Source organism: Ranitomeya imitator, chromosome 8, assembly GCF_032444005.1.
Source record: "Ranitomeya imitator isolate aRanImi1 chromosome 8, aRanImi1.pri, whole genome shotgun sequence".
Taxonomy (NCBI): domain Eukaryota; kingdom Metazoa; phylum Chordata; class Amphibia; order Anura; family Dendrobatidae; genus Ranitomeya; species Ranitomeya imitator.
Genome location: NC_091289.1, coordinates 106,696,779 through 106,716,384, shown reverse-complemented (window position 1 = coordinate 106,716,384; position 19,606 = coordinate 106,696,779). Strand labels below are relative to the sequence as shown.

Here is a 19,606-nt window from a genome sequence, read left to right as displayed (position 1 = left end):
ATTACAAGGAATGGTTAAGTCTGAATCATGTTTTGGGTGATATAGACAGGAAACCTCATGTCACTGCTCATCATAGAGAAAAGGATAAATACAAATTTAGCCTTAACCCCTTAGTGACAGAGCCAATTTGGTACTTAATGACCAGGCCAATTTTTGCAATTCTGACCACTGTCACTTTATGAGGTTATAACTCTGGAACGCTTCAACGGATCCCGCTGATTCTGAGATTGTTTTTTCGTGACATATTGTACTTCATGTTAGTGGTAACATTTCTTCGATATTACTTGCGATTATTTATGAAAAAAACAGAAATATGGCGAAAATTTTTAAAATTTTGCAATTTTCAAACTTTGTATTTTTATGCCCTTAAATCAGAGAGATATGTCACGAAAAATAGTTAATAAATAACATTTCCCACATGTCTACTTTACATCAGCACAATTTTGGAAACAAAATTTTTTTTTGTTAGGGAGTTATAAGGGTTAAAAGTTGACCAGCAATTTCTCATTTTTACAACACCATTTTTTTTTAGGGACCACATCACATTTGAAGTCATTTTGAGGGGTCTATATGATAGAAAATAATGAAGTGTGACACCATTCTAAAAACTACACCCCTCAAGGTTCTCAAAACCACATTCAAGAAGTTTATTAACCCTTTACGTGCTTCACAGGAACTGAAACAATGTGGAAGGAAAAAATGAACATTTAACTTTTTTTTGCAAACATCTTAATTCAGAACCATTTTTTTTATTTTCACAAGTGTAAAAACAGAAATGTAACCATACATTTTGTTATGCAATTTCTCCTGAATACGCCAATACCCCATATGTGGGGATAAACCACTTTTTGGGCGCACCGCAGAACTTAGAAGTGAGGGAGCGCCGTTTGACTTTTTCAATGCAGAATTGGCTGGAATTGAGATCGGACGCCATGTCACGTCACCATTTTGGAAACTAGACCCCTTAAGGAACTTATCTAGATGTGTGGTGAGCACTTTGAACCCCCAAGTGCTTCACAGAAGTTTATAACGTAGAGCCGTGAAAATAAAAAATTGCTTTTGTTTACACAAAAATGATCTTTTCGCCCACAAATTCTTATTTTCACAAGGGTAACAGGAGAAATTAGACCACAAAAGTTGTTGTGCGAATTCTCCTGAATACGTCGATACCCCATATGTGAGGGTAAACCACTGTTTGGGCGCACCATAGAGCTTGGAAGTGAAGGAGCGCCGTTTTACTTTTTCAATGTAGAATTGGCTGGAATTGAGATTGGACGCCATGTCGCGTTTGGAGAGCCTCTGATGTGCCAAAACAGTGGAAACCCCCCACAAGTGACCCCATTTTGGAAACTAGACCCCTTAAGGAACATATCTAGATGTGTGGTGAGCACTTTGATCCCCCATGTGCTTCACAGAAGTTTATAATGTAGAGCCGTGAAAAAAAAATCGCATTTTTTCTACAAAAATGATCTTTTTGCCCACAAATTTTTATTTTCACAAGGGTAACAGGAGAAATTAGACCACAAAAGTTGTTGTGCAGTTTCTCCTGAGTACGCTGATACCCAATATGTGGGGGTAAACCACTGTTAGGGCGCACCGCAGAGCTTGGAAGAGAAGGAGTGCCGTTTTACTTTTTCAATGTAGAATTGGCTGGAATTGAGATTGGACGCCATGTCGCGTTTGGAGAGCCCCTGATGTGCCTAAACAGTGGAAACCCCCCACAAGTGACACCATTTTGGAAACTAGACCCCTTAAGGAACTTATCTAGATGTGTGGCGAGCACTTTGAACCCCCATGTGCTTCACAGAAGTTTATAACGTAGAGCCGTGAAAAAAAAAAATTGCATTTTTTCTACAAAAATGATCTTTTTGCCCACAAATTTTTATTTTCACAGGGGTAACAGGAGAAATTAGACCACTAAAGTTGTTGTGCAATTTCTCCTGAGTATGTCGATACCCAATATGTGGGGGTAAACCACTGTTTGGGCGCACCGCAGAGCTTGGAAGAGAAAGAGTGCCGTTTTACTTTTTCAATGTAGAATTGGCTGGAATTGAGATCGGACGCCATGTCGCGTTTGGAGAGCCCCTGATGTGCCTAAACAGTAGAAATCCCCCACAAGTGACCCCATTTTGGAAAGTAGACCCCCCATGGAACTTATCTAGATGTGTGGTGAGAACCTTCAATGCCCAAGTGCTTCACAGAAGTTTATAATGCAGAGCCGTGAAAATAAAAAATATTTTCTTTTTCCACAAAAAAGATTTTTTAGCCCCCAAGTTTTTATTTTCGCAAGGGTAACAAGAGAAATTGGACCCCAAAAGTTGTTGTCCAATTTATCCCGAGTACGCTGATGCGCCATATGTGGGGGTAAACCACTGTTTGTGCGCACGGCAGAGCTCGGAAGGGAAGGAGCGCCTTTTTGGAATGCAGACTTTGATAGAATGGTCTGTGGGCATTATGTTGCGATTGCAGAGCCCCTGATGTACCTAAACTGTAGTAACCCCCCACAAGTGACCCCATTTTGGAAACTAGACCCCCCAAGGAACTTATCTAGATGTGTGGTGAGAACTTTGAATGCCCAAGTGCTTCACAGAAGTTTAGAATGCAGAGTCGTGAAAATAAAGAATATTTTTTTTTCACAAAAAAGATATTGTAGCCCCCAAGTTTTTATTTTCACAAGGGTAACAAGACAAATTGGACCCCAGAAGTTGTTATCCAATTTATCCCGAGTACGCTGATGCCCCATATGTGGGGGTAACCCACTGTTTGGGCGCACGGCAGAGCTCAGAAGGGAGGGAGCACCATTTGACTTTTTGAGCGCAAAATTGGCTGTCGTGTTTGGAGACCCCCTGATGTACCTAAACAGTGGAAACCCCCCAATTCTAGCTCCAACCCTAACCCCAACACACCGCTAACCCTAATCCCAACCTGATCCATAATCCTAATCACTAACCCTAACCATAATCACAACCCTTACCCCAAAACAACCCTAATGTCAACCCTAACCATAACCCTAATCAAAACCCTAAATCCAACACACCCCTAATCCTAATCTCAACCCTAACCTCAAACCTAACCCTAATCCCAATACACCCCTAATCACAACCCTAACCTTAACCCTAATCCCAAACCTAACCCTAATCCCAAGCGTAACCCTAATGCCAACCCTAACCCTAATACCAACCCTAATCCAAACCCTAACCCTAATCCCAGCTCTAACCCTAACTTTAGCCCCAACCCTAGCCCTAACTTTAGCCCCAACCCTAACCCTAGCCCTAAGCCTACTTTCACACTTGCGTCGTTTGGCATTCCGTCGCAATCCGTCATTTTGGACAAGAAACGGATCCTGCAAATGTGCCCGCAGGATGCGTTTTTTGCCCATAGACTTGTATTGCCGACAGATCGTGACGGATGGCCACACATTGCGTCCGTCGTGCACTGGATCAGTTGTGTTTTGGCGGACCGTCGGCACAAAAAAACATTCAATGAAACTTTTTTTGTACGTCGCATCCGCCATTTCTGACCACGCATGCGTGGCCGTAACTCCGCCCCCTCCTCCCCAGGACATAGATTGGGCAGCGGATGCGTTGAAAAACTACAGCTGCTGCCCACGTTGTGCACAATTTTCACAACGTGCGTCGGTATGTCGGGCCGACGCATTGCGACGGCCCCGTACCGACGTAAGTGTGAAAGAAGCCTAACCCTAAATTTAGCCCCAACCCTAACCCTAAATTTAGCCCCAACCCTAGCCCTAACCCTAACCCTAGCCCTAGCCCTAACCCTAGCCCTAACCCTAGCCCTAACCCTAGCCCTAATCCTACCCCTAACCCTACCCCTAACCCTACCCCTAACCCTAACCCTACCCCTAACCCTACCCCTAACCCTAACCCTAATTTTAGCCCCAACTGCTGTTCTCCTGCCGGCCGGCAGATGGAGACAGATGGCGGGCGCACTGCGCATGCGCCCGCCATTTTCTTCTGCCGGCGGCCAGGAGGAGCAGCAAGAGGATCCAGGGACACAGGTGAGTATTGTAGGGTCCACGAATCCCCCTATTTCTCTGTCCTCTGATGTGCGATCACATCAGAGGACAGAGAATTACACTTTACTTTTTTTTTTTTGCGGTCGCCGGTAAACAGTTAATTACTGGCGATCGCAAAACAGGGGTCGGTAAAACCGACCCCGATCATGCTCTTTGGGGTCTCGGCTACCCCCGGCAGCCGAGACCCCAAAGATTCTTGCGGGGCCGGCCGGCGGGCGCACTGCGCATGCGCCCGCCATTTTGAAGATGGCGGCGCCCACCGGGAGACACGAGGAGCATAGGGGGAGATAGGTGAGTATTGGGGGGCCACCTGGGACCCCTTTTCTCTGTCCTCCGATGTGCGATCACATCGGAGGACAGAGAAATTAAAAAGAGATCGCGTTTTTTTTTTTTTGCGATCGCCGGTAAACGGTTAATTACCGGCGATCGCAAATGCGGGGTGGGTTAAAACCCCCCCCCCCGAATCATGTTCTCTGGGGTCTCGGCTGCTGGAGAAAATTGGCCTCTGGGGGGCGCTATTCACTTTTTCCACAGCGCCGTTAATTAACGGCGCTGTGGTTTAAGTACCCTTAGCGGCCGCCGTTAAAAGGCGTATCGGCGGTCGCTAAGGGGTTAAACGTGATCCAATATTTCCTGTACCCAAATTTTTTTTACCCATAAACTCAGTGATGTCACAGTACAGGGATATAAATACAGTGACCTCACAATATAGAGGTAATAAACTCAGTGATGTCACAGTACAGAGATATAAATTCAGTGACCTCACAATACAGAGGTAATAAACTCAGTGATGTCACAGTACAGAGATATAAATTCAGTGACATCACAATACAGAGGTAATAAACTCAGTGATGTCACAGTACAGGGATATAAATACAGTGACCTCAAAGCAAAGGTAATAAACTCAGTGATGTCACAGTACAGGGATATAAATACAGTGACCTCACAATGCAGAGGTAATATACTCAGTGATGTCACAGTACAGGGATATAAATACAGTGACCTCACAATACAGAGGTAATAAACTCAGTGATATCACAGTACAGGGATATAAATACAGTGACCTCAAAGCAAAGGTAATAAACACAGTGATGTCACAGTACAGGGATGTAAACTCAGTGACCTCACAATACAGAGGTAATAAACTCAGTGATGTCAAAGTACAGGGATATAAATACCACAATACAGAGGTAATAAACTCAGTGATGTCACAGTACAGGGATATAAATACAGTGACCTCACAATATAGAGGTAATAAACTCAGTGATGTCACAGTACATGGATATAAATACAGTGACCTCAAAGCAGAGGTAATAAACTCAGTGATGTCACAGTACCGGGATATAAATTCAGTGACCTCACAATACAGAGGTAATAAACTCAGTGATGTCACAGTACAGGGATATAAATACAGTGACCTCACAGCAGAGGTTATAAACTCAGTGATGTCACAGTACAGAGATATAAATACAGTGACCTCACAATACAGAGGTAATAAACTCAGTGATGTCACAGTACAGATATATAAATACAGTGACCTAACAATACAGAGGTAATAAACTCAGTGATGTCACAGTACAGGGATATAAACTGTTGTGAATTCTGCTTTTGGGTTCCCTCCAGTGGTTGTAGGTGGGAATGCAGTTGTCTCTGAGTCGCAGTCCTGGCCAGGTGTATCTGCTGATTGCAGTTCTGACTGGGATATTTAGGTGTGCAGGATTTTTTAGTCCTTGCCAGTTGTTAATGTTTCTTGTGAAGTGTTGGATCACTTTCTGGCTTCTCCTGCTTAGCTGCCAATTCAGCAAAGATAAGTGTCTGTTTCTTTTTCTGTTGCACACATGCAATGTGCTAATATTCTGTGCTATTCATTTGTTTTTCTCTTGTCCAACTTAGACTGTGTCAGTGTTTTCTCAGTCTTGTTGGATTCTCTGGAGTTGCAGATATACGCTCCACATCTTTAGTTAGATGGTGGAGTTTTTGTATTTTCTGCTGTGGATATTTTTGGAAGGATTTTTAATACTGACCGCTTAGTATCCTGTCCTATCCTTTCCTGTTTAGCTAGTGTGGCCTCATTTGCTAAATCCTGTTTCCTGCCTGCGTGTGTCTTTTCCTCTACTACTCACAGTCAATATTTGTGGGGGCTGCCTATCCTTTGGGGTTCTGCTCTGAGGCAAGGTAGAATTCCTATTTCCATCTATAGGGGTATTTAGTCCTCTGGCTGTGTCGAGGTGCCTAGGTTTTGTTAGGCACACCCCACGGCTACTTCTTGTTGCGGTGTTAAGATCAGGGTTTGCGGTCAGTATAGTTACCACCTACTCCAGTGAAAGTTTTCATGCTGCTCCAAGGCCACCTGATCATAACAGTACAACTGGTCAATAATTAGTTAAATGCATCTCAGAAGAAGGGAAAAAAGGTCTTGAGCCATTTTGTTTTCTTTAGTCTACTTTGTCTTCTCCTCCCTCTTTATCTCTGGGTGGCTGAAGAGCCTTGTGCTAGCATGAATGTTCAGGAATTAGCTTCTCGTGTAGACCAGCTTGCTGCTAGGGTACAGGGTATTTCTGATTATATTGTTCAGACTCCTGTTTTAGAACCGAAGATTCCTACTCCTGATTTGTTTTTTGGTGACAGGTCCAAATTTTTGAGTTTTAAAAACAACTGTAAACTGTTTTTTGCTTTGAGACCTCGATCCTCCGCTGATTCCATTCAGCAGGTTAAAATCGTCATCTCCCTGCTGCGTGGCGACCCGCAGGATTGGGCATTTTCCCTGGAATCTGGGAATCCGGCTTTGCTTGATGTAGACTCCTTTTTTCAGGCTTGGGATTGTTATATGATGAACCTAATTCTGGGGATCAAGCTGAGAAGACCTTGTTGGCAGAATTGTATTGTCAGAAATTCAGAAAATGGTCGTTGTTGACTAAATGGAATAATGATGCTTTGGCGGCAATTTTCAGAAAGGGTCTTTCTGAATCCGTTAAAGATGTTATGGTGGGGTTTCCCACGCCTTCCGGTCTGAGTGATTCTATGTCTCTGGCCATTCAGATTGACCGGCGCTTGCGGGAGCGCAGAACTGTGCGCGCTGTGGCGTTATCCTCAGAGCAAATTCCTGAGCCAATGCAGTGTGATAGGATTCTGTGTAGAATGGAAAGACAAGGTTTCAGACGTCAGAATAGGTTGTGTTATTATTGTGGCGACGCTTCTCATGTCATTTCTGTCTGCCCTAAGCGGACAAAGAGGATTGCCAGTTCAATTACCATCAGTACTGTACAACCTAAATTTTTGTTATCTGTGTCCTTGATCTGCTCATTGTCATCATTTTCTGTCATGGCGTTTGTGGATTCAGGCGCCGCCTTGAACTTAATGGACTTTGAATTTGCCAAGCGTTGTGGTTTTCCCTTGCAGCCTTTGCAGAACCCTATTCCTTTAAGGGGCATTGATGCTACACCCTTGGCTAAAAATAAGCCCCAGTTTTGGACACAGGTGACCATGCTCATGGCGCCAGCCCATCAGGAAGATTGTCGATTTCTGGTGTTGCATAATTTGCATGATGCTATCGTGCTGGGTTTTCCGTGGTTGCAGGTACATAATCCTGTGTTGGACTGGATGTCCATGTCTGTGACTAGTTGGGGTTGTCAGGGGGTTCATAATGATGTTCCTTTGATGTCAATCTCCTCTTCTTCCTCTTCTGAAATTCCAGAGTTTTTGTCTGATTTTCAGGATGTATTCGATGAGCCCGTCCAGTTTCCTTCCACCGCACAGGGACTGTGATTGTGCTATTGACTTAATTCCAGGCTGTAAGTTTCCTAAGGGTCGACTTTTCAACCTGTCTGTGCCTGAACATACCGCTATGCGGAGCTATATTAAGGAGTCTTTGGAGAAAGGGCATATTCGACCATCTTCACCGTTGGGAGCGTGGGTTCTTTTTTGTTGCTAAAAAAGATGGTTCCTTGAGAGCCTGTATTGATTATCGCCTCTTGAATAAGATCACGGTCAAGTTTCAATACCCTTTACCTTTGCTTTCCGATTTGTTTGCTAGGATTAAGGGAGCAAGTTGGTTTACGAAGATTGACCTTCGGGGGGCATATAATCTTGTTCGTATTAAGCAGGGTAATGAATGTAAAACTGTGTTTAACACGCCCGAAGGCCATTTTGAATACCTTGTGATGCCATTCGGACTCTCTAATGCTCCATCTGTTTTTCAGTCCTTCATGGATGATATCTTCCGGACTTATCTTGATAAATTCTTGATTGTATATTTGGACGATATTTTGATTTTTTCTGATGATTGGGAGTCTCATGTGCAACAGGTCAGGATGGTATTTCAGATCCTTCGTGACAATGCTTTGTTTGTGAAAGGGTCTAAGTGTCTCTTTGGGGTGCAGAAGGTTTCTTTTTTGGGCTTTATTTTTTCTCCCTCGTCTATAGAGATGGATCCGGTTAAGGTTCAGGCCATTCATGATTGGATTCAGCCCACATCCGTGAAGAGCCTTCAGAAATTTTTGGGTTTTGCAAATTTTTATCGCCGTTTCATTGCTAATTTTTCCAGCGTGGTTAAACCCTTGACCGATTTGACGAAGAAAGGCGCTGATGTGGCGAATTGGTCCTCTGCGGCTGTCTCTGCCTTTCAGGAGCTTAAACGTCGATTTACTTCTGCTCCGGTGTTGCGCCAACCGGATGTTTCTCTTCCATTTCAGGTTGAGGTTGACGCTTCTGAGATTGGGGCAGGAGCCGTTTTGTCTCAGAGGGATCCTGTTGGTTCCTTAATGAAACCGTGTGCCTTCTTTTCCCGTAAGTTTTCGCCTGCTGAACGCAATTATGATGTCGGCAATCGGGAGTTGTTGGCTATGAAGTGGGCGTTTGAGGAGTGGCGACATTGGCTTGAGGGAGCTAAGCACCGTATTGTCGTCTTGACCGATCATAAGAATCTGATTTACCTCGAGTCTGCCAAACAGCTGAATCCTAGACAGGCTCGATGGTCCTTGTTTTTTTCCCGTTTTGATTTCGTGGTCTCGTACCTTCTGGGTTCTAAGAATATTAAGGCTGATGCCCTCTCTAGGAGTTTTTTGCCTGATTCTCCTGAGGTCTTAGAACCGGTCGGTATTCTGAAAGAAGGGGTGGTCCTTTCTGCCATTTCCCCTGATTTACGACGGGTTCTTCAGGAATTTCAGGCTGACAAACCTGACCGCTGTCCTGTGGGGAAACTGTTTGTTCCTGACAGATGGACTAGTAGAGTGATTTCTGAGGTTCACTGTTCCGTGTTGGCTGGTCATCCTGTGGCATTTTCGGTACCAGAGACTTGGTTGGTAGGTCCTTTTGGTGGCCTTCTTTGTCGCGTGATGTGCGTTTTTTGTGCAGTCCCGTGGGACTTGTGTGCGGGCCAAGCCTTGTTGTTCCCGTGCTAGTGGGTTGCTTTTGCCATTGCCAGTCCCTGAGAGGCCCTGGATGCATATTTCGATGGATTTTATTTCTGATCTTCAGGTCTCCCAGAAGATGTCTGTTATCTGGGTTGTTTGTGACCGGTTCTCTAAGATGGTTCATTTGGTGCCTTTGCCTAAATTGCCTTCCTCTTCAGATTTGGTTCCGTTGTTTTTTCAGCATGTGGTTCATTTGCATGGTATTCCGGAGAATATTGTGTCCGACAGAGGTTCCCAGTTTGTTTCTAGGTTTTGGCGGGCCTTTTGTGCTAGGCTGGGCATTGATTTGTCTTTTTTTTCTGCATTTCATCCTCAGACAAATGGCCAGACCAAGCGAACTAATCAGACTTTGGAGACTTATTTGAGATGCTTTGTGTCTGCTGATCAGGATGATTGGGTGGCCTTCTTGCCATTGGCCGAGTTTGCCCTTAATAATCGGGCTAGTTCGGCTACTTTGGTTTCGCCTTTCTTTTGTAATTTTGGTTCTCATCCTCGTTTTTCTTCTGGGCAGGTTGAGCCTTCTGACTGTCCTGGTGTGGATTCTGTGGTTGACAGGTTGCAGCAGATTTGGGCTCATGTGGTGGACAATTTGGTGTTGTCTCAGGAGGAGGCTCAACGTTTTGCTAACCGTCGTCGGTGTGTTGGTTCCCGGCTTCGGGTTGGGGATCTGGTCTGGTTGTCTTCCCGTCATGTTCCTATGAAGGTTCTTCTCCTAAGTTTAAGCCTCGGTTTATTGGTCCTTATAAGATTTCTGAGATTATTAATCCGGTGTCTTTTCGTTTGGCGCTTCCGGCCTCTTTTGCTATCCATAATGTCTTCCATAGATCTTTATTGCGGAAATATGTGGTGCCTGTTGTTCCCTCTGTTGATCCTCCGGCCCCTGTGTTGGTTGATGGAGAGTTGGAGTATGTGGTTGAGAAGATTTTGGTTTCTCATTTTTCGAGGCGGAGGCTTCAGTACCTTGTCAAATGGAAGGGTTATGGCCAGGAGGATTCTTGGGTTTTTGCCTCTGATGTCCATGCTGCTGATTTGATCCGTGCCTTTCATCTGGCTCATCCTGATCATCCTGGGGGCCTTGGTGAGGGTTTGGTGACCCCTCCTCAAGGGGGGGTACTGTTGTGAATTCTGCTTTTGGGTTCCCTCCAGTGGTTGTAGGTGGGAATGCAGTTGTCTCTGAGTCGCAGTCCTGGCCAGGTGTATCTACTGATTGCAGTTCTGACTGGGATATTTAGGTGTGCAGGATTCTTTAGTCCTTGCCAGTTGTCAATGTTTCTTGTGAAGTGTTGGATCACTTTCTGGCTTCTCCTGCTTAGCTGCCAATTCAGCAAAGATAAGTGTCTGTTTCTTTTTCTGTGGAACACATGCAGTGTGCTTATATTCTGTGCTATTCATTTGTTTTTCTCTTGTCCAGCTTAGACTGTGTCATTGTTTTCTCAGTCTTGTTGGATTCTCTGGAGTTGCAGAGATACGCTCCACATCTTTAGTTAGATGGTGGAGTTTTTGTATTTTCTGCTGTGGATATTTTTGGAAGGATTTTTAATACTGACCGCTTAGTATCCTGTCCTATCCTTTCCTGTTTAGCTAGTGTGGCCTCATTTGCTAAATCCTGTTTCCTGCCTGCGTGTGTCTTTTCCTCTACTACTCACAGTCAATATTTGTGGGGGGCTGCCTATCCTTTGGGGTTCTGCTCTGAGGCAAGGTAGAATTCCTATTTCCATCTATAGGAGTATTTAGTCCTCCGGCTGTGTCGAGGTGTCTAGGTTTTGTTAGGCACACCCCACGGCTACTTCTAGTTGTGGTGTTTAGATCAGGATTTGCGGTCAGTATAGTTACCACCTACTCCAGTGAAAGTTTTCATGCTGCTCCAAGGCCACCTGATCATAACAATAAATACAGTGACCTCACAATACAGAGGTAATAAACTCAGTGATGTCATAGTACAGGGATATAAATTCAGTGACCTCACAGCAGAGGTAATAAGCTCAGTGATGTCACAGTACAGAGATATAAATAGAGTGATCTCACAATACAGAGGTAATAAACTCAGTGATGTCACAGTACAGAGATATAAATTCAGTGACCTCACAATACAGAGGTAATAAACTCAGTGATGTCACAGTACAGGGATATAATTACAGTGACCTCACAGCAGTGGTTATAAACTCAGTGATGTCACAGTACAGGGATATAAATACAGTGACCTCACAGCAGAGTTTATAAACTCAGTGATGTCACAGTACAGGGATATAAATACAGTGACCTCACAATACAGAGGTAATAAACTCAGTGATGTCACAGTACAGGGATATAAATACAGCGACCTCACAATACAGAGGTAATAAACTCAGTGATGTCACAGTACAGGGATATAAATACAGTGACCTCACAGCAGAGGTAATAAACTCAGTGATGTCACATTACAGGGATATAAATACAGTGACCTCACAATACAGAGGTAATAAACTCAGTGATGTCACAGTACAGGGATATAAATACAGTGACCTTACAATACAGAGGTAATAAACTCAGTGATGTCACAGTACAGGGATATAAATACAGTGACCTCACAGCAGAGGTAATAAACTCAGTGATGTCACAGTACAGGGATATAAATACAGTGACCTCACAATACAGAGGTAATAAACTCAGTGATGTCACAGTACAGGGATATAAATACAGTGACCTCACAGCAGAGGTAAAATAAACTCAGTGATGTCACAGTACAGGGATATAAATACAGTGACCTCACAATACAGAGGTAATAAACTCAGTGATGTCACAGTACAGGGATATAAATACAGTGACCTCACAATACAGAGGTAATAAACTCAGTGATGTCACAGTACAGGGATATAAATACAGTGACCTCACAATACAGAGGTAATAAACTCAGTGATGTCACAGTACAGGGATATAAATACAGTGACCTCACAGCAGAGGTTATAAACTCAGTGATGTCACAGTACAGGGATATAAATACAATGACCTCCCAATATAGAGGTAATAAATGCAGTGATGTCACAGTACAGGGATATAAGTACAGTGACCTCACAGCACAGCGGTAATAAACTCAGTGATGTCACAGTACAGGGATATAAATACAGTGACCTCACAGCAGAGGTAATAAACTCAGTGATGTCACAGTACAGGGATATAAATACAGTGACCTCACAATACAGAGGTAATAAACTCAGTGATGTCACAGTACAGGGATATAAATACAGTGACCTCACAATATAGAGGTAATAAACTCAGTGATGTCACAGTACAGGGATATAAATACAGTGACCTCAAAGCAGAGGTTATAAACTCAGTGATGTCACAGTACAGGGATATAAATACAGTGACCTCACAGCAGAGGTAAAATAAACTCAGTGATGTCACAGTACAGGGATATAAATACAGTGACCTCACAGCAGAGGTAAAATAAACTCAGTGATGTCACAGTACAGGGATATAAATACAGTGACCCAAAGCAAAGGTAATAAACTCAGTGATGTCACAGTACAGGGATATAAATACAATGACCTCCCAATATAGAGGTAATAAACGCAGTGATGTCACAGTACAGGGATATAAGTACAGTGACCTCACAGCACAGCGGTAATAAACTCAGTGATGTCACAGTACAGGGATATAAATACAGTGACCTCACAGCAGAGGTAATAAACTCAGTGATGTCACAGTACAGGGATATAAATACAGTGACCTCACAATACAGAGGTAATAAACTCAGTGATGTCACAGTACAGGGATATAAATACAGTGACCTCACAATATAGAGGTAATAAACTCAGTGATGTCACAGTACAGGGATATAAATACAGTGACCTCAAAGCAGAGGTTATAAACTCAGTGATGTCACAGTACAGGGATATAAATACAGTGACCTCACAGCAGAGGTAAAATAAACTCAGTGATGTCACAGTACAGGGATATAAATACAGTGACCTCACAGCAGAGGTAAAATAAACTCAGTGATGTCACAGTACAGGGATATAAATACAGTGACCCAAAGCAAAGGTAATAAACTCAGTGATGTCACAGTACAGGGATATAAATACAATGACCTCCCAATATAGAGGTAATAAACTCAGTGATGTCACAGTACAGGGATGTAAATACAGTGACCCAAAGCAAAGGTAATAAACTCAGTGATGTCGCAGTACAGGGATATAAATACAGTGACCTCACAGCAGAGGTTATGAACTCAGTGATGTCACAGTACAGGGATATAAATACAGTGACCTCACAATACAGAGGTAATAAACTTAGTGATGTCACAGTACAGGGATATAAATACAGTGACCTCACAGCAGAGGTAAAATAAACTCAGTGATGTCACAGTACAGGGATATAAATACAGTGACCTCACAATATAGAGGTAATAAACTCAGTGATGTCACAGTACAGGGATATAAATACAGTGACCTCAAAGCAGAGGTTATAAACTCAGTGATGTCACAGTACAGGGATATAAATACAGTGACCTCACAGCAGAGGTAAAATAAACTCAGTGATGTCACAGTACAGGGATATAAATACAGTGACCTCACAGCAGAGGTAAAATAAACTCAGTGATGTCACAGTACAGGGATATAAATACAGTGACCTCACAGCAGAGGTATAATAAACTCAGTGATGTCACAGTACAGGGATATAAATACAGTGGCCTCACAGCAGAGGTAAAATAAACTCAGTGATGTCACAGTACAGGGATATAAATACAGTGGCCTCACAGCAGAGGTAAAATAAACTCAGTGATGTCACAGTACAGGGATATAAATACAGTGACCTCACAGCAGAGGTAAAATAAACTCAGTGATGTCACAGTACAGGGATATAAATACAGTGACCCAAAGCAAAGGTAATAAACTCAGTGATGTCACAGTACAGGGATATAAATACAATGACCTCCCAATATAGAGGTAATAAACGCAGTGATGTCACAGTACAGGGATATAAATACAGTGACCTCACAATACAGAGGTAATAAACTCAGTGATGTCACAGTACAGGGATATAAATACAGTGACCTCACAGCAGAGGTTATGAACTCAGTGATGTCACAGTACAGGGATGTAAATACAGTGACCTCACAATACAGAGGTAATAAACGCAGTGATGTCACAGTACAGGGATATAAGTACAGTGACCTCACAGCACAGCGGTAATAAACTCATCGATGTCACAGTACAGAGATATAAATACAGTGACCTCACAATACAGAGGTAATAAACTCAGCGATGTCACAGTACAGAGATATAAATACAGTGACCTCACAATACAGAGGTAATAAACTCAGCGATGTCACAGTACAGGGATATAAATACAGTGACCTCACAATACAGAGGTAATAAACTCAGTGATGTCACAGTACAGGGATATAAATACAGTGACCTCCCAATATAGAGGTAATAAACTCAGTGATGTCACAGTACAGGGATATAAATACAGTGACCTCACAATACAGAGGTAATAAACTCAGTGATGTCACAGTACAGGGATATAAGTACAGTGACCTCACAGCACAGCGGTAATAAACTCATCGATGTCACAGTACAGAGATATAAATACAGTGACCTCACAATACAGAGGTAATAAACTCAGCGATGTCACAGTACAGAGATATAAATACAGTGACCTCACAATACAGAGGTAATAAACTCAGCGATGTCACAGTACAGGGATATAAATACAGTGACCTCACAATACAGAGGTAATAAACTCAGCGATGTCACAGTACAGGGATATAAATACAGTGACCCAAAGCAAAGGTAATAAACTCAGTGATGTCACAGTACAGGGATATAAATACAGTGACCTCCCAATATAGAGGTAATAAACGCAGTGATGTCACAGTACAGGGATATAAATACAGTGACCTCACAATACAGAGGTAATAAACTCAGTGATGTCACAGTACAGGGATGTAAATACAGTGACCCAAAGCAAAGGTAATAAACTCAGTGATGTCGCAGTACAGGGATATAAATACAGTGACCTCACAGCAGAGGTTATGAACTCAGTGATGTCACAGTACAGGGATATAAATACAGTGACCTCCCAATATAGAGGTAATAAACTCAGTGATGTCACAGTACAGGGATATAAATACAGTGACCTCACAATACAGAGGTAATAAACGCAGTGATGTCACAGTACAGGGATATAAGTACAGTGACCTCACAGCACAGCGGTAATAAACTCATCGATGTCACAGTACAGAGATATAAATACAGTGACCTCACAATACAGAGGTAATAAACTCAGCGATGTCACAGTACAGAGATATAAATACAGTGACCTCACAATACAGAGGTAATAAACTCAGCGATGTCACAGTACAGGGATATAAATACAGTGACCTCACAATACAGAGGTAATAAACTCAGTGATGTCACAGTACAGGGATATAAATACAGTGACCTCCCAATATAGAGGTAATAAACTCAGTGATGTCACAGTACAGGGATATAAATACAGTGACCTCACAATACAGAGGTAATAAACTCAGTGATGTCACAGTACAGGGATATAAGTACAGTGACCTCACAGCACAGCGGTAATAAACTCATCGATGTCACAGTACAGAGATATAAATACAGTGACCTCACAATACAGAGGTAATAAACTCAGCGATGTCACAGTACAGAGATATAAATACAGTGACCTCACAATACAGAGGTAATAAACTCAGCGATGTCACAGTACAGGGATATAAATACAGTGACCTCACAATACAGAGGTAATAAACTCAGCGATGTCACAGTACAGGGATATAAATACAGTGACCTCACAATACAGAGGTAATAAACTCAGCGATGTCACAGTACAGGGATATAAATACAGTGACCTCACAATACAGAGGTAATAAACTCAGCGATGTCACAGTACAGGGATATAAGTACAGTGACCTCACAGCACAGCGGTAATGTACACAGTAATGTCACAATATAAGAATAATATTCATGGTGATGTTACAGTACATGGATAATGAACATGGATAAGAAAATGAGCACAGCCTCTCTAACCTTTCCCGGCGCCTGCGCACTGCAGTACTTTGCTCTGCCCTCAACAGGACAGACAAAGTACACCTGCACCAGAGCTGTGGCTGGAAAACAAGAAGAGGACGTCATCTTATGAAGATAGGACGCGCCACACCGCGACGCCCATTGGACCCGGACTGCGACGCCCATCTGACCGGACCACATCGGGACCTCCCCTTTCTTATCTTTCAGGTTACATCGGGGGCTTATCTACAGCATTACAGAATAGTGTAGATAAGCCCCTGATGGCGGTGACCTTAGCTCACATACGATTTTTGGGGTGACAACAGATTCCCTTTAAATCGTCCCCAATGTACATTTTTCAGTCTGGCCATGTGTAAGTAATGAGCACATCCTTTCCCTGCACTCGCTGTTCCTGAGATTTTCATTTGATTACTGAAATTTAACATAAAATATAGAGTTCTCACAGGTTAACCTTCACATTATGCAGTTTTTACATTATCTAGACGAAATGGAGAAACTAACGAATTCATAAACTCTGATACCTGCTAGGATTTCAACTGCTCACTTGAATATGGGATCACAAGATCCTGTGAATATCGAGGTTGTGCAGATGTGTGACCTCCTCTTTATTCACGGTCTATGGGTCTAGGAGGTATAGCACGCAACAATCTCCACCAGCCCCTTAGAAGTGAATGCGTTATGGGCACAAATTTTCCCTACCACTCCATTCTCACAGGGGACTATGGCACCTCAATTTTCCTGACCATTGAAGACTTCTGTGGTCTGACTCCTGTGGATTATACATTGGTATAATCTGCAAGGGATCTGTGATATGTGAACAATATTCTTTTTGTGAAAACCCCTGTATAGGTCCTTGGAAACACCTGTCAAAAAATTGCATGAATGGACACCTACAGTGAGAGGAATCACATATGTAGATCTATGCTAAACCTATACAACACATTTGAACAATGACACTGTATTGTACAAAGTAAAAATTGTACCTCAATGTATATATACAAAATGTTTGCATATGGTAGCTTAAAATCTATAGACCCATCCAAAAGTTTGGACACACCTGTTAACGCAAAGGTTTTCCTTGTTCTTAATGGAATGTGCACATTGTATAATAAGTCTGAAGGCAGCAAAAGCATGAAGGAGCATACATGGAAGCAAAGAAACAAACTAGAATATACGTTAAATCTTAGATTCCTCAAATTATGCTCCTTTTTACTCGGATGACAACTTTAGACACCCCTGGCATTCTCTCAAATGTTTTTTAATGGAGAGTTATTAGGCGTCAGGGGTTCATTTGTGGAATCTCTGGTCTTTAGAAAGTGTTTGCTACCGTCAGGCGTGTTTAGCAGAGGCAGTGTTGGCACCGAGGTCCATACAGTGGTGAACCACAGTTTATCGTTACTTTAATACATAAAGGTCAGTCAGTACAGAAAATTTCTATAACTTTTAAGGTATCCTCAAGTGCAATCTTAAAGACAATCCATCACTATGAAGAAACTGGCTGTCATGAGGACCTCCCCAAGAAAGGAAAACCAAGAATTAGCTTTGCTGCAGAGGATACGTTCATCATATTCAAATACTACAAACTGACAGCACCTCAGGTAACAGTCCTTATAAATCATGCAAAGACATCAAACAGATACATCTCAACATCAGTTATCCAAAGGAGACTGCAAGAAGCATGCCTTCATGATTTTATTGCTGCAAATAATCCACTACTGAGTACCACAAAAAAGAAGAAGAAACTTGTATTTTTCAAGCAAAATAAAGACTAGACAGTAGAGAAGTGGAAACCTGTACTGTGGTCTGATAAGACAAAATTTAGGATTTTTAGTATCAACCACTATGTCTTTGTGAGACACGGAAAAGGTAAGCTGATCGTTCCTAAATGTATGGTGCCCAACATGAAGTATAGAGAGGGAGGTGTGATGGTATTGGGGTACCTTGCTGATGACAATGTTGGTGATTTATTTTAAGTTCAAGTCACACTTACCCAGCTTGGCTACCACAGTGTTATAATAGTGTAGTAACTCTCTCAGGAAAAAAAGGAAACGCATTAAAAACTGCAACTGAACCTGCCAATTCATGTATAGACTAGAGATCCTAACCCTGCAGCTCCTAGTGGTTCCTGTGTGAGTTGAGTTAGCCCTAACTACAGACTAGACTATGGCAAATCAGACCTATGCTGCATGAAAAGTCATTGACCTCTTCACGTTCCTCCTAAAGAACCGGAGGGCAGAGCAGAGTGTAAATTACCTACAGAAGGGAAAGTGTGCTGAAAGAGATCCCAAAGTGAGTAAAGCAAACAAGGAAATACCAAATACAGGATTAATTGCATACTGTTAGAAAATATGCCCCCTATTTCCTAAAAAGAAACAGAAGACAGGTGCAGGGTAAATAACATAAACAGCAAAAAGATAAACCCTATCTGGGCTTTCACCAAAGGCTTAAACTACAGTAGTATGACTGGACTTCCAAATGAGACTATCACCAGCAGGAAATACCAGCAGGGAGAAAGTATATAAAGCTGCACCCTAAAGGTGATAGGGCAGACAAATAAGTAAATGAAAACATCTGTTACCCTAAAAAGACTGAAGCAAGGATAACAAAAATGAAAAACCTAGAGAAAAGATGTATCTGCTGTGGCTTAGCGGACAGAGAACTGACCACAAAGTACAGGCTCAAGGGTTTGAACCCTGATACACGATAGTACCCCCCTTTAAACAAGAGGCCACTGGACCCACTGACATCCCCCAACCCCTGACAGAGCACCCTCACTAGGCAATCCACATGCAAATGCTCCACAGCAACCCAGAAGTTATCCTCCAGACCAAAACGCTACCATTTAATGAGATACTGCAGTCAATGTCTGACACGTCTGTAACCAAAAACTCATTCCACCTCATACTCCTTGTCCTCCAAGTCAACCTCAATGATGTCCTGAGGGCCCGGGGTCCTGTCAAACTTTTTAAGAAGCGAGTAAGGGAAGGAAATATTTTTTCTCTACGCAACCGGGAGTTAGAGCTTGACCGTCACTGAATTTCTGATCTTAATTACCTTATAGAGACCAACAAATTTAGGAACAAATGTCCTTGCTGGAACTTTAAGACAACAATTTTTTTAAGATA

General features: G+C 42.6%; 1 protein-coding gene across 1 annotated transcript in view; it reads left to right on the top strand.

Moving 5' to 3' along the window:
• COLGALT2 (collagen beta(1-O)galactosyltransferase 2) overlaps positions 1–19,606 on the top strand; it is a 328,242-nt gene that overhangs the window by 204,373 nt on the left and 104,263 nt on the right. The window lies entirely within an intron of this gene.